Source organism: Schistocerca gregaria, chromosome 7 (assembly GCF_023897955.1).
Source record: "Schistocerca gregaria isolate iqSchGreg1 chromosome 7, iqSchGreg1.2, whole genome shotgun sequence".
In the NCBI taxonomy this organism is placed as follows: Eukaryota; Metazoa; Arthropoda; class Insecta; order Orthoptera; family Acrididae; genus Schistocerca; species Schistocerca gregaria.
In genome coordinates, this window is record NC_064926.1 from 273,087,622 (window position 1) to 273,100,504 (window position 12,883).

The window sequence follows — 12,883 nt, forward strand, 5'->3', positions numbered from 1 at the left end:
GTTCTTTCGTTTTCTCTTTTTTGTCTTCATATTGAGAGAGTCAGTCCTGACAAAACTCTACCAACTGGTGAGCAAGATGTATGAGACAGGCGAAATACCCTCAGACTTCAAGAAGAATATAATAATTCCAATCCCAAAGAAAGCAGGTATTGACAGATGTGAAAATTACCGAACTATCAGTTTAATAAGTTACAGATGCAAAATACTAACGCGAATTCTTTACAGACGAATGGAAAAACTGGTAGACGCCGACCTCAGGGAAGATCAGTTTGGATTCCGCACAAATGTTGGAACATGTGAGGCAATATTGACCATGTGACTTATCTTAGAAGCTAGATTAAAGAAGGGCAAACCTACGTTTCTAGCATTTGTAGACTTAGAGAAAGCTTTTGACAATGTTGACTGGAATACTCTCTTTCAAATTCTGAATGTGGCAGGGGTAAAATATAGGGAGCGAAAGGCTATTTACAATTTGTACAGAAAGCATATGGCAGTTAAGAGTCGAGGGACATGAAAGGGAAGCAGTGATTGGGAAGGAGTGAGACAGGGTTGTAGCCTCTCCCCAATGCATTTCAATCTGTGTATTGAGCAAGCAGTAAAGGAAACAAAAGAAAAGTTCGGAGTGGCTATTAAAATCCATGTAGAAGAAATAAAAACTTTGAGGTTCGCCGATGACATTGTCATTCTGTCAGAGACAGAAAAGGACTTGGAAGAGCAGTTGAATGGAATGGACAGTGTCTTGAAAGGAGAGTATAAGATGAACATCAACAAAAGCAAAACAAGGATAATGAAATGTAGTCGAATTAAATCGGGTGATGCTGAGGGAATTAGATTAGGAAATGAGACACTTAAAGTAGTAAAGGAGTTTTGCTATTTGAGGAGCAAAATAACTGATGATGGTCAAAGTAGAGAGGATATAAAATGTAGACTGACAATGGCAAGGAAATCGTTTCTGAAGAAGAGAAATTTGTTAACATCGAGTATAAATTTAAGTGTCAGGAAGTCGTTTCTGAAAGTATTTGTATGGAGTGTAGCCATGTATGGAAGTGAAACATGGACGATAAATAGTTTAGACAAGAAGAGAAAAGAAGCTTTCGAAATGTGGTGCTACAGAAGAATGCTGAAGATTAGATGGGCAGATCACATAACTAATGAGGAGGTACTGAATAGAATTGGGGAGAAGCGGAGTCTGTGACACAACTTGACCAGAAGAAGGGATCAGTTGGTAGGACATGTTCTGAGGCATCAAGGGATCACCAATTTAGTACTGGAGGGCAGCGTGGAGGGTAAAAATCGTAGATGGAGACCAAGAGATAAATTCACTAAGCAGATTCAGAAGGATGTAGGCTGCAGTATGTACTGGGAGATGAAGAAGCTTGCACAAGATAGAGTAGCATGGAGAGCGGCATCAAACCAGTCTCAGGACTGAAGACCACAACAACAACATCGATGTGTCAACTCAACATGTCTTTCTCCAGAAGATCTTACATCCTTAGAATTTGTCCTATATCATACAAGAATACCTCTTACATGCTGTTTTTTTTTTAAATACCCCATTTGTTTCGTGAACACCAAAGATCCGAAAATACCCACTCTTGACCAATTTGTTCTTCTTCCTCACCATATGTAAGCTGGAGTCATATTAACAGCTATAGTAGGACATCTGTTCTTGAGATAAGCTGCAGTCAAAACTGTAGAGCCTCACATCTTGTTTCCAACTTTTGAATCAAACACAATAGCCTTTCTTTGTTCATGAAGTAATATTTACTCTTTCTATGCTACCACTGATCCGGGGAGACACTTTAAATGTTTATTCAATCACTATACCTGTCTTTTTACTATATTCCACAAATTCAGTACTTCTGTACTTTCCTCTACTATCACATCTTATTTTTTCTGTCTTTGGATTGAAAGGCACTTCAATTTCAAATATCAGTACATATCTTGTAATGTGGTCTTCTGTTTCATTTTCTGTGTGTAAAAGATGTGCTTTGAGGAAATGTGTATAATTACTGAGATGTGTTAAAAATATTCTTCATTGATATAAATTAGTGGGATTACTTACCACATAAATCAGTGTGAACAATCTCAAGATGCCTCACTGCTCTGTGCCACATTGTTGAACTTTTTCATACTAGGTTTGCCATAATACATGTTTCACAACTAGGCATGTCCTCTTCTGACATTATTTTGTCTACACCATCACACGGTTTTGGTATCTTCTTCAGTTAATTAAAATTCAGGTGTCCTAGATTTTTGTGCCAGTGAGTGGCTTTCTACTTTTGTGTCATTAGTGCTTCCAGTTTTGTTGTTAATGATGTACAGTACATTTTCTGATTTGTTGCCTTCCAAAATAACATATCCATTTTTGCAATTTTCACTTTTCTTGTGTCAAATATTGCCACTCCCCCTTCTTCAGTAATGGCATTTACTGATAATAAATTTTTTGACAGCTCAGGGACATACAACAAATTTGTGAGCAACACCTCTTGTGATGTAACATCACCAACAAGAGTAGAAAACGTTGACATAATTTTCTTTTCATTACTACTACTTTCTACAACAAACTTGGTATCTATTTTATCAATCTTCTTTTCTTATTTTTCTGTCACATGTACTTCTGAAAGAAAAACTGTCTTTGCCACTTTCTTCACCTTCTCATGTTCCTAGTAGTATTAACATTTTTCAGTTGTATGATTTATGTTTTTGCAGTGCTTACATGGTGGCAGATTGTTTATTGACTGGAATTCCCTCAGGTGATATTCACCACATGTAAAGCATTGTGTTTTTTTCTTGCTATCACTAAGTTTCTTTTTACACTCACTTATATAACAATCTGAATCTCCATATCCAAAGTGCTTCACTGATTTCTCATTTCTTTTATTTTGACCTTTCTTCTTGTAGGCTGCAGCTTTGAACATAAAATATATTTTCAGTTTATTTTTCTTCATTTTATCTTCTTCACACTGAAGTCTTGGTGGCAGGTTTTCCAACATTTTCTCCTCCTTTCTAGTAGTGTGCCAAGCCTTCCAAAATGTCTGTATTCATCAGGCAATTTTCTTGTTATCTTTGTGAGCAATGCTATTTCTTCAACATTCTGCCCCAAGTGGTTCAATCTGAAAGCTATGGTTTTCACATAGCAATGTTGGACAGCATAGCTAGATTTGTGTAATATTCATAATTGTGAAACTTCCGAAACACTAGACTAATCCTTTGGTCTGAATTTTCTAACCAAAATATAGTATAAGTGGCTCTTTTTGTTCCCATTTGTATATCGCCCTCCCCCCCCCCCCCCCCCCTTTCCATCGTTGCCAGGTTTCTTGACCACCAAAGCCCTTTGGCATGAACATTTACCCCGTTTATTTACAGGCCCCATAACAGAAAGCATGCAGTATCTTTTAATTTCAACACACTGTTTACTGCAATATCTTCTGCTATAAAGCCATATTTTAACAAATGCACAAACTCTCTTACAAGAAAAGTATATCTTTTCTTGAACCTGGATATTTCCACTATTTTTATTCCCCAGATTTCCAGCACTACTGGGACCACACCCTGCCAAACAAGCTAATTGCAAAATCTGGGGAATCTCTTTTATTGATACTAGATGGGATTCATTTTTTAAAATAACACATTAAAGTACAAGGCTGCAAAGAATGAGCAACTTCATTTTTTACTCAAATACCAAAGAAATTTGTATTGCCAACTTATTACAGAAACAATACATTGATACCAACTGTGGCCTTGTATTACTAGACACATATTGCTTTTGTTTACTACTATCTTTTTTTTTAATCACAGTACTAAAATATACGAATTAAAAATACATTCAAAGCACACCGTGTAAATAACATATATTACAGTAATAGTAGGGGTTTTTAGTAGTAGTAGTAGTAGTAGTAGTAGTACTAGTATTAGTTATTGTTGTTGTTGTCATAATAATAATAATAATAATATTAATAAAAGAATGGAAAATCCAGATTGGAATGTAACTGTATTATGAAAAGGATAGTTGCTTCTCACCATATGGCTGAGATGCTCAGTCGCAGATAGGGACAACAAATAGACTGTCACAAAATAAGCTTTCTGCCAACAAGGCCTTTGTCAAAAATAGACAAAAAACACATACACACACACACACACCCCCAGCCGTGGTGGTCTAGCGGTTCTAGGCGCTCAGTCCGGAACCACGCGACTGCTTCGGTCGCAGGTTCGAATCCTGCCTCAGGCATGGATGTGTGTGATGTCCAGAGGTTAGTTAGGTTTAAGTAGTTCTAAGTTCTAGGGGACTGATGACCACAGATGTTAAGTCCCATAGTGCTCAGCGACACACACACACACACACACGCACACACACACACACACACACACACACACACACACACACGCAAAACCTCATGTAAACACATGTGAGAGTTGCTTTTGCATGAGTGCATGCATACATGTCTGCTGTCATGTTGGAGAGTTTTTTGAGGTGTTGTGGTGTATGCTGTTCCGGTTCCTGGAGGGCAAGAGTTTCAATGTGAGAATGGGATTACCTAATGGGCGAACTCCATTAGCTGTCAGATCCGTCCACCTACAAACCCGAGTATCGTTCCGAGAACCGATCGCGGTCCTCTGGTTTGGAGCCGAGTGGAAGGCTTAAACCAGAGGCTCAGACGATTCTGCGGAGAGCTGGGGTGCAAATGTCTCGACCTCCGCTATCGGGTGGAGAAATGTAGGGTCCCCCTGAATAGGTCAGGCGTGCACTACACGCCGAAGTGGCTACGAGGGTAGCGGAGTACGTGTGGAGTGCACATGGGTTTTTTTAGGTTAGAGAATTCCCTCCCTAGGCCCGACAAGACGCCTCCTGAGACGCGGCAAGGCAGGAGTAGGCAAAATGCAACAAGGAATAACAATATCAATGTGCTAATAGTAAACTGCAGGAGCGTCTATAGAAAGGTCCCAGAACTGCTCTCATTAAAAAACGGTCACAACGCCCATATAGTACTAGGGACAGAAAGTTGGCTGAAACCAGACCTAAACAGTAATGAAATCCTAAACTCTGATTGGAATGTATACCGCAGAGATAGGCTGGACAGTGAAGGGGGAGGCGTGTTTATAGCGATAAGAAGTGCAATAGTATCGAAGGAAATTGACGGAGATTCGAATTGTGAAATGATTTGGGTGAAGGTCACGGTTAAAGCAGGCTCAGACATGGTAATTGGATGTCTCTATAGGCCCCCGGGCTCAGCAGCTCTTGTGGCTCAGCACCTGAAGAATAATTTGGAAAATATTTCGAGTAGATTTCCCCACCATGTTATAGTTCTGGATGGAGATTTTAATTTGCCGGATATAGACTGGGAGACTCAAACGTTCATAACGGGTGGCAGGGACAAAGAATCCAGTGAAATATTTTTAAGTGCTTTATCTGAAAACTACCTTGAGCAGTTAAACAGAAAACCGACTCGTGGCGATAATATATTAGACCTTCTGGTGACAAACAGACCCGAACTATTTGAATCAGTTAATGCAGAACAGGGAATCAGCGATCATAACGCGGTTACTGCATCGATGATTTCAGCCGTAAATACAAGTATTAAAAAAGGTAGGAAGATTTTTCTGTTTAGCAAAAGTGACAAAAAGCAGATTACAGAGTACCTGACGGCTCAACACAAAACTTTTGTCTCAAGTGCAGATAGTGTTGAGGATCAGTGGACAAAGTTCAAAACCATCGTACAATATGCGTTAGATGAGTATGTGCCAAGCAAGATCGTAAGAGATGGAAAAGAGCCACCGTGGTACAACAACCGAGTTAGAAAACTGCTGCAGAAGCAAAGGGAACTTCACAGCAAACATAAACATAGCCAAAGCCTTGCAGACAAACAAAAATTACGCGAAGCGAAATGTAGTGTGAGGAGGGCTATGCGAGAGGCTTTCAATGAATTCGAAAGTAAAGTTCTATGTACTGACTTGGCAGAAAATCCTAAGAAATTTTGGTCCTATGTCAAAGCGGTAGGTGGATCAAAACAAAATGTCCAGACACTCTGTGACCAAAATGGTACTGAAACAGAGGATGACAGACTAAAGGCCGAAATACTAAATGTCTTCTTCCAAAGCTGTTTCACAGAGGAAGACTGCACTGTGCTTCCTTCTCTAGATTGTCGCACAGTTGACAAAATGGTAGATATCGAAGTAGACGACAGAGGGATAGAGAAACAATTAAAATCGCTCAAAAGAGGAAAGGCCGCTGGTTCTGATGGGATACCAGTTCGATTTTACACAGAGTACGCAAAGGAACTTGCCCCCCTTCTTGCAGCGGTGTACCGTAGGTCTCTAGAAGAGCGAAGCGTTCCAAAGGATTGGAAAAGGGCACTGGTCATCCCCGTTCTCAAGAAGGGACGTCGAACAGATGTGCAGAACTATAGACCTATATCTCTAACGTCGATCAGTTGTAGAATTTTGGAACACGTATTATGTTCGAGTATAATGTCTTTTCTGGAGACTAGAAATCTACTCTGTAGGAATCAGCATGGGTTTCAAAAAAGACGATCGTGTGAAACCCAGCTCGCGCTATTCGTCCGCGAGACTCAGAGGGTCTTAGACACGGGTTCACAGGTAGATGCCGTGTTTCTTGACTTCCGCAAGGCGTTTGGCACAGTTCCCCACAGTCATTTAATGAACAAAGTAAGAGCATACGGACTATCAGATCAATTGTGTGATTGGATTGAGGAGTTCCTAGATAACAGAACGCAGCACGTCATTCTCAATGGAAAGAAGTCTTCCGAAGTAAGAGTGATTTCAGGTGTGCCGCAGGGGAGTGTCATAGGAACGTTGCTATTCACAATATACATAAATGACCTGGTGGATGACATCGGAAGTTCACTGAGGCTTTTTGAAGATGATGCTGTGGTGTATCGAGAGGTTGCAACAATGGAAAATTGTACTGAAATGCAGGAGGATCTGCAGCGAATTGACGCATGGTGCACGGAATGGCAATTGAATCTCAATGTAGCGAAGTGTAATGTGATGCGAATACATAGAAAGATAGGTCCCTTATCATTTAGTTACAAAATAGCAGGTCAGCAACTGGAAGCAGTTAATTCCATAAATTATCTGGGAGTACGCATTAGGAGTGATTTAAAATGCAATGATCATATAAAGTTGCTCGTCGGTAAAGCAGATGCCAGACTGAGATTCATTGGAAGAATCCTAAGGAAATGCAATCCGACAACAAAGGAAGTAGGTTACAGTACGCTTGTTCGCCCAATGCTTGAATACTGCTCAGCAGTGTGGGATCCGCACCAGGTAGGGTTGATAGAAGAGATAGAGAAGATCCAACGGAGAGCAGCGCGCTTCGTTACAGGATCATTTAGTAATTGCGAAAGCGTTACGGAGATGATAGATAAACTCCAGTGGAAGACTCTGCAGGAGAGACGCTCAGTAGCTCGGTACGGGCTTTTGTTAAAGTTTCGAGAACATACCTTCACCGAAGAGTCAAGCAGTATATTGCTCCCTCCTACGTATATCTCACGAAGAGACCATGAGGATAAAATCAGAGAGATTAGAGCCCACACAGAAGCATACCGACAATCCTTCTTTCCACGTACAATACGAGACTGGAATAGAAGGGAGAACCGATAGAGGTACTCAGGGTACCCTCCGCCACACACCGTCAGGTGGCTTGCGGAGTACGGATGTAGATGTAGATGTAGATGTAGACCCTGGCCCATTCCAGAAAACCCACTGTAGCACCAGTCTCTCCTCAAATCCCTAGGTTCATCCTGGAACTTCTCCCATAAGTCTATCTCACGCTTCACCCTAACACCTTTCTGCACTCTTTCCTTCTACAAGCTTCATAAAGTCCAAACCTCTCATCTGTTTCAGATTCACTGAAGACATCTTTGTGATCTGGATCAAAACTGAGGACACACTATCCACACATATTCCTCCACAACCTCAACACCTTCTCATCCATTCGCTTCGCCTGTTTCTCCTCAAGCCGACAAGCCAACTTCCTCAATACTGACCTCCACTTCAAAGTTGGCTACGTCAGTACCTTTATCCATATCAGACCTACCAATCAGCAGAAATACCTCCACTTTGGCTGCTGCCACCATTCCATAGCAAGAAGTCCCTTCTATACAGCCTAGCCACCTGTAGTCATCATGTCTCTAGTGACAAGCAGTCACTTCTGAAATATACCAAGGGTCTCACTGAGGCCTTCACATACCAAAATTACCCTCCCAAGATTGTACATAACCCAAACCCCTATGTCTTATCTCTCCAGTCACCCACCACCTCCCAAAGTCGTACAGTTTGACCACAGAGGAGCATTCTGTTCATGACTCAGTACGACCCAGGACTGGAGCAAATGAATCATATTCTCTGCCAGGGTTTCGAATACCTCTCAGTGTGCCCTAAAATGAGAAATATCCTACACCACTATCCTTCCCACCCCTTCCACAGTGGTATTCCACAGCCTGCCAATCATACACAACACCCTGCCCCATCTCTACTCCATCCCTGCTCCCAACCCCTTGTCTCATGGTACATATCCCTGTAACAAACCTAGATGGAAAGCTGTCTCATACATTCCCCCACCAATCTACTCCAGTCCAGTCACAAGGATGACCTATCCCATCAAAGGCAGGGCTACCTGTGAAAGCAGTCATGTGATCTACAGACTAAGCTGTAATCACTGTGCTGCATTCTACATGGACATGACAATCATCAGGCTGTCTGTCTGTATGAATGAGCATTACCATACTGTGCCCAGGAGACACAGACTACCCAGCTGCTGAGCATACTGCTCAATATATTGTTCTTCACTTCAAATTCCCCCTCCCCTCGCGTGACTAGGGCCTCTCGTTGGGTAGACCATTTGCCGGGTGCAAGTATTTCGATTTGACAACACTTTGGCGACTTGCACATCAATGGGGATGAAATGATGATGATTAGGACAACACAACACCCATTCCCTGAGTGGAGAAAATCTCTGACCTAGCCGGGAATCGAACCCAGGCCCTTAGGAATGACATTCCGTCGCGCTGACCACTCAGCTATCAGGGGCAGACTTCACTTCAATGACTGCTGCACACCCTGTGCAATCTGGATCCTTCCTACCAACAATAGATTTCTGCATTGAACAGGTGGAAACTCTCCCTGCAATTATCCTATGTTCCCGTAACCCTCCTGGCCTCAACCATTGGTCACTGTGCATCACCCATCTATTCCCTTAACTGCTCGCATTACAGCACTACACAGCCTTCTATTCTACCAATGCATCCATAGATCTTTCCCTCACCCCCCCCCCCCCCTTCAACCTGCCTCCCCACCAATGTCCCAAAGGAAACTAGCTGCCCTACCCCCCTACGCTCTCCCCACCTTGCCCCTGTGTGCAACTATCTGCCCTACCGTCTCCCCACCTTGTCCCTGTATGCTCTCACAAGCAGCCCTTACTGTCCCCCACCCCTACCCTCTCATCCCCCCACCCCAGCCTCCTCCTTACCCCCATCACCCAGATTGCTTCTCCCATCATGCACTGTCTTCTTTAGCAAGCAGTCTTTTTGTTCTGCCTGTCTTCGACTCATCGTCTCCACTATATGGTGAGCAGCAATCTATTCTTTTCTGATAATATAATGTAATTGATACTTAAAAGTCTACTCACCAAACAGTGGCAGGAGAACACACATATAAAAGACAGTTTTACTTATGCAAGCTTTAGGAGACAGTGGCTCATTCTTCCAGCAGAAGGGTTAAAAGGGGAAGAAGGAAGAGGAGTGAAGGTAAAGGAACAGGAGATGTTTAGCAAAAGGGGTAGAGTTCAGAAAAATTACCCAAAGTTCTGGGTCAGAGCATACTTACTGGTCTGGATGAGAAGGAAAGACTCATTGTTACAGACTGCACTTGATGAGATATGAAAACCTGAAAGCTTAAAGGTGGAAGACAGGGAAATATGCAAGACAGAGATTACTGTTAAAACATTGTGCATTAGTTGATAAGAATGAAAAGCTAAGTGCATTGTATGTAACAGAGGTGGGAAGGGGGGGGGGATGAGGGAAAACAGAGAGGTCAGAAAATGAAAGATTGTAGGGCTAGCTCCCACCTGCAGAGTTCTGAGAAAGTCGTGTCTGGGACACAAATCCAGATAACTCACTGCCAGGTTAGACCCTCTGCCTATGTCCATTCATCTTAACTGATAACATCATGCTGGTGTAAAAGTCCGAACAGTATTTACATAACAGCTGGTATATGACGTGTCATTTCACAGTTGGCTCTTCCTTTGACTGTGTATGTTTTGCCAGTTACAGTGGTGGAATAAGTGTTGGCAGGAGGGTGCATAGGTCAAGTCTTGCATTGGTGATAGAGTAGGGAGGTGAGTGCACAAGGTGCTTAGTGTCTGACAAGGATATTGCGGAGATTGAGAAGGTGACGAAAAACAGTTCTAGGTATGGTGAGCAAAATCTCACACAGAATGGATCTCATCTCAGGGCACAACTTCAGGAAGTCATGGCCTTTATGAAGTAGCTGATTAATACTGAGTGACAAGTAGTGTGCTTCAAACTTGTGTGTGTGTGTGTGTGTGTGTGTGTGTGTGTGTGTGTGTGTGTGTGTGTGTGTGTGTGTGTGGGATCTGCAGTATCAGGATTGAATGCAATGACCCCGGAAATCTGCTTTTGAAGGATCATGGGGTAATTACGCCCCATAAAGGCTGGGATAAGAATGATGATGTATTACTGTAAAGAGCCCACACCCAAACAAATATGTTTGCCTCAAACACCAAGGCTGTATGGGTGGGAACATTTGACACGGAAAGGATGGCAACTGTCAAAATGTAACTACTGTTGTATGTCAGTAGATTTAATGTGGACAGAAGTGTATTGCTGGTCTTTGGCGAGGATGACATCAACATCAAGGAAAGTGGCATGGAATTCAGAATAAGGCCATGTGAAATTTAATTGGGAGAAGTTATTTAGAGATTCCAGGAATTTTAACAGGCCAGCCTCACCACGAGTCCATATGACAAAGATGTCATCAATGTGTCTAAACCAAACCATATGCTGAAGGCCGATGTATCCCAGGAAAGCTCCCTCCAAACTACCCATGAAAAGGTTGGCATCCTCATTCCCATGACGATACTCCTGATTTGTTTGTAAGTCTACCCCTCAAAGGTGAAGTAGTTCTTCGTTAGTATAAAGTTGATTTAGGTGAGAAGCATGGGTGTCAAAGGTTTGGAATCAAGTGGGGGCTTACTGAAAAAATGTTCAGTAGCAGACAGACCATGTACATGGGGGATGTTGGTATAGAAGGAGGTGGCATCAATGGTGACAAGCAAGATGGGAGTGGGGCAAGCATGGATTTCAGATGATCTGGGAAATGGTTGGTGTCTTTACAATAGGAGGGAAGTCTTTGAACTATGGTTTGCACGTCCTGATCAATGAATGCAGATATACATTCAGTGGGTGCTTTGAAGCAACTATAAGTCAGCCAGGATGATTGTGCTTGTGGATCTTAAGAAGAAGGTAAAAGATGGGATGCTTGGTTTGGGTGGGGTGAGAAGTTCCATGGATTGATGTGTTAGTTCTTGTGAGGGTACTGAACTTTTAAGGAGGGCTGTACATCAGTTTGAATCACAGGGATGGGATCTTGATGGCAGATGCTGTATTTAGAGGTGTCAGACAGTTGGCATAGATTTTCATGAACATACTTCTGTCAGTCAAGTACCACAGTGGTAAATCATTTGCTTGCTGGGAGGGTAACGATGAAGTCATCAGCTTTTAAGGAATTCAGAAGCTAGAGTTCATGTTAGAGTCATGTTGTAGGGACCTGAGGAAGAGCTGTGAAGCAATGCCAAATTTGAGGAATTCTTGAAAGGCTTATAAGGGATGATTTCGAGAAAGTGTGTGGTGGATCAAGTTAGGACTGTTGTTGGAACTGTTCAAGATATTGTTAGGTGTCAGGTTTGCTGTTGAAAAGGTTTTGGGATTGTGTTGCAAAGTGATATTTACAGTTGACATTACATGAGAAGAAGAGCAGGTCTTTCACCAAAACAGCATGATTAAATGCAGGTTTACAGGTGAAGTGATACCCTTGGATAATACAGATAATTCAGGAGGGGAGACTGCTTCAGAAAAGAGGTGGGGAATACTGTACTGTTGTGACTGGTTCTTGAGATTATCAGTTATTATTGGTCTGGGAGATAGTGGTGAATGCTGTAGGATGCTAAAGAGATTGGCCAAGCTCAGTTTTTAGGAGAGGAGTGGTCACTGGTGGTGTAGCTGTTTAGGGAGCAGGAACAGGAAGAGAAACAACACTGTTTAGATAGTTTAGGAGAAGTGATGATAGTTTTTTAGGTGAAGTTGGCATGTTGTTGCAGTTTGAAGTTGACTTGCTGGATGATACCATACAAGGAAACATGAGGGGCAGATAACTGCAAGATTTTGTAGAATGAGAGAAGTCTGGTGGAGCCGAAATTGGCATATGAGGCATATACATCACAGATTATCCAAGTAAATGCAAGAGATTGCTGCATTTGAAACTGTAAAAGAGCCTTCTGCACCCATCTCCCTACCCTATGGCTCATATCCAAGGGACTGTCCCCACTGCCAGAAATGCCCTACGGACCCTCCAACCACCACCTATACAATCCTTGTAACCAAAAGGGAGACCTACCTGTGAAGTGACACATGCATATACCATCTATCATGTAAACACTTTTCAGCCTTTTACATCAGCATGACTACCACCAAGTGATCAGTTAGAATGAATGGGCATAGACAGAGGATGGACACAAAGAACACTCAATAACCTGTTACACAGCAAGTTCTACGACATGACAAAATCGTGACCTCAGAGCCTGTTTCATCACAAATGCCATCTGGATTTTTCTGCCACACTCCAG

At 42.3% G+C, this 12,883-nt stretch overlaps 1 protein-coding gene across 4 annotated transcripts in view; it reads right to left on the bottom strand.

Annotated features, from left to right (window-relative positions):
* The window catches only part of LOC126281978 (mast/stem cell growth factor receptor kita-like), a 309,972-nt gene that overhangs the window by 148,082 nt on the left and 149,007 nt on the right, over nucleotides 1-12,883 (bottom strand). The gene's annotated exons all lie outside the window — the stretch shown is intronic.